The following is a 4090-nucleotide window of genomic DNA, read 5'->3' as shown; positions in this document are numbered from 1 at the left end:
TAACCGTTCATTCCAGATATCCACAGCATGAGCAATCTCAAGCACCTTAACTCTTCTGTCATACATCACCATATCATGGATTTTATCAATGATTTCTGGGGTCGTAACCTCCACAGGGCGTCCAGAACGTTCAGCATCACTTGTGCCCATATGGCCACTCTGAAAATTTTGAAACCACTTATAAACTGTTCTAATCGAAGGTGCAGAGTCACCGTAATGTTTATCAAACTTCTCTTTAGTCTCCTGAGGCATTTTGCCTTTCGTTAAGTAATGTTTAATCACCACACGAAATACTTTCTCGTCCATTTTTTGGCATTCACTCGACTTCCTTGATTCACACGAATGCCAAACACAAAGAAATAGACCAATATGGCTGAAGCTTGGTGTGCGTTCTTTCTAAAAATGCTACTAACTAAACATGATCTCGATACGCGCAGGTGGTGCCATCTCTCGGACTTTGCACGGACTTTCCAAACGCCCCTCGTAACAGGTGCGCAACAGTTCTTGTTGACACGTTTGGGCTCACAAGCCTTCTTATCTGTGCTGTGATAGCTGTACGATCTGCCACTTCTGCCCTTATAATAGACGATCGTGGGCGTCCAGAACCTCTCCTACGGGTGTGACATGTTCACGCGGCTTCTGTTACAAGCGTCGTTGCACAACTGACGCAGCACTTCCAACTTGCGTGGCATTTCTTCGAAAGGGCCATCCCACCCCTCGCTCAGTTGGCTGTCGAAAGCACGAGTGCGTTTCCGTGGCACGGTTGCCTCCTTGCTTCACACGTTTGCAGCACACTGAACCTTCTGACTGTGAGCGTTCCATATTAAAGTGTAGACACAAACGGCCCCCTGGTAGCTATGCCACTACACGGACGACGTTGAAACCATTATTAGTACATGAACTATCCCCCAGGTGGCATACGCTGTCATCGCATCAAAATCGACTTCGTCTCTCTAGGCGTACTGACTGTTTACCGGCAGTGTATTTATTATTTGCGAATAAGCCCGTGAGGAGTACACAAAGTACTTACAGGTGCGAAAATTGCTTTCCTTTCTGTCCATATTTCTTTCATTTTCTTTCTGTGTGCTACTTTTCTCTCTTCAGTCCATGTTGGGTTCCAGTTTTCTTCTTTGGTCAACTTGCTATCTGTGAATTTTAGACCTAAAGAATTCGCGGTTTTGGACATCTTCTGGAGTAATTCCTGACAATTTCAGATCAATTTTGATCTCGCCAGCTCATTTCATCGTGTTTGCTTTCGTTACTACAATTGTCAAAAAAGTTGAGTGTTTGAAACTTCCAGGCAGATTAAAACTCGGACTCGGGACCTCTGCCTTTCGCGGGTAAGTGCTTTACCGTCTGAGCTACCTAAGCACGACTCACGGCCCGCACTCACAGCTTTAATTCCCCGAGCACCTCGTCTCCAACCTTCCAGACCTCACAGAAGCTCTCCTGCGAACCTTGCAGAACTAACACTCTTGGAAGAAAGGATATTGTCTGGGTTTATTCTTTTAATGTAATCATAGAACCTTAACCTCCTATTTTTAATGTCAGTAGGGATATTTGTGTATTGTTAGGTTTCCTTATTGCTTCTGAGCCGGTACTGCTCGTCTACAAATTTTGGACACAATTTTTTTTACGATTGTGGCTTTCTTTTTCTCGATGTTTTCCGCTCAAAATATTAGTGTTTCAGATCCTCAGAGGCTTTCTGATTTACTTGACGTACTGTAATGTCTGAGTTTTGTTTGCGAAATGCCGTGAATCCTGGATCTGCAAGTGGCAAGGTGATGGGCATACAATAATCAAACATTTCATACTTTCATTATTATTTTTTTATTTTCAGTTTGTAAGTTACGCGAGTTCTCAGTGCTCAAGGCTATTGACAATAGCCTTAAAATTTTTCTAATGACATTTAAACACCAAAATATTTTTGTTATTTCCCTGATGTCCTATCCAGTTAATGTGAGTTGTTAGTAACAACACACAAAGCTGCAGTTTATAAAAACACTCTCTTTAAACATACATAACGTGCAGTTTCAAAATTGGTACTACTGAGGTGCTGTCATGACCACTGCATGTAGCCCGACTCTTCTTTGTTGGTGACTGCATTACAATTTACCACACAAGACGGAGGTGACTGCTACAGAGTACAGCGAACATATTGCAAACAATGTTTTTTGTTGGAATGTAGACGTGCTTAGTTAGGGACCGTCACTGTGGTAAGATACTTTGACAGTATAGAAGGACGTCGTAGCATGGTCTGTAAAATCAGGTTCTTTTATAAATAGCGAGAGTGAAGAGGCTCCGACTGTTTTTGAGCAATATACTCCCCACTCTTCCTTAGTGCTCAGGTACTTGTTGAAACAAATTAATTTCTTGCCCCAAAGGTATCTGAATGATCTGATGGCGTCACACTGACGTATGCAACGTATGCATGGTTTTACACATGTGTCACACCGGCATTGCAATGGTGTCACATATTCTTCACACATGTCTCACGCTAGCATCATCCAGTGCACGTGGAGTATGCTTGGCATCGTGTTCGCATCGCAACAGCATCATGCCAGCATCATATTGGCGGCGTGTCACTGTGGCCGCGCGGTTCTAGGCGCTCCAATCCGGACCCACGCGGCTGCTACGGTCGCAGGTTCGAATCCTGCCTCGGGCATGGATGTGTGTGATGTCCTAAGGTTAGTTAGGTTTACATAGTTCTAAGTCTATGGGACAGATGACCCCAGATATAAGTTCCACCCACAGTGCTTAGAGCCATTTGAATCAAATCATATTGGTGTTACACTGGCATAATATTTCATGCTGGCGTATCACCATATATACACTATACATGTCATACATAAACTGTGGTAAGATACTTTCAGAGTATAAAAAAATAATGATATCATAGTGTGGTCTGCAAAATGTTAATCAAGTGACAATAAATTCGGAAACTGGTGGATGTATGTTTATATGTCCACTCTGTAAATCCACAGAAAAGGTTCGTGCATTGTAAATAATTAGCTGCCTAATATTAAGCGTAGGTCTTCAGCCAAAACAGCACTTGAGCAGGAGTTTATTACATTGTCACAACGTAGCCCACACTCAAAAAGTATCTAAATTATTTATCGATCATGCGCTGTTGCTCCACTGGTCTGTGGTGAGCGGATTAGGGTATGGATATCGAGGAAAAACGTCTTGCACTGCCCTCTGTGCATATCTACACACGCATTTCTACCGAGTCTGCGACTGCTAAAAAAAAGTATTGACTATTATAGGACATGTCGAGATGACCAAATTACGTACACAGGAAAGGCAGTACCGCTGGAATAATGTTGCTTGCGGGTACTGTGGTAAAAATAATATATTTCTCCTGCTTTAATGTAGCACCTCTGTGCCATATTTGTTGGAGCCAGCGAAGTTAATTAAAACTGTATGCAGAAAGAATGTAGTTAACAATAATAATGATGTTAGCATGACAGCATGTCATTATGACGTTAGCATGACCAAATGTCATCCTTTTCAAGTGTAACCAGCAGTAAAATAAGTGGTGGAACAGACGAAAATGGAAGCGTAAAAAAAATTTTTAGAATTAGTTGCCAGACGTTAAGACAAAACGATTAGGTCACTGCCTCAACTATGAAGAAAGACAAACTTTTGCTACCCGTCAAACGAAAACAAAAAATGTGTGACATCGAAGTTAAGGACAAAAACTGGAATATATGGTGTAGACAACAACCATTAAGGAACGAAAGGCGACGTTATGGTCGTGTAAACAGCTTATGAGCTCACAGTAGGTAATGTGTTAAGTCTGCTCGACACATTGGCTCCTTTAGATATATGTATCTGTCAGTGAACCAGCCAGGTCCCAAGAGATGAGTAGTCATTCTTTGCATTCCTCTTATTAGGTTGAGTCCTTATTCTTACGCTAGCAAAGAAAACCGCTGGGATGGTGGTGTTTTTACTGGTCATCTTAAATAATAAACATGTTTCCTAGGCTATACGAATTTGGAAGTGGAACTTGACAAGTGTAACCAGCCATAAAATGTGGTGGAATAGACCAAAGTTGGTAGAATGAGCTACCTGACATTAAGATAACGCG

This window comes from Schistocerca nitens, chromosome 1 (genome assembly GCF_023898315.1).
Source record: "Schistocerca nitens isolate TAMUIC-IGC-003100 chromosome 1, iqSchNite1.1, whole genome shotgun sequence".
Classification (NCBI taxonomy): Eukaryota; Metazoa; Arthropoda; class Insecta; order Orthoptera; family Acrididae; genus Schistocerca; species Schistocerca nitens.
Note: the sequence above shows the minus strand (reverse complement) of the source record.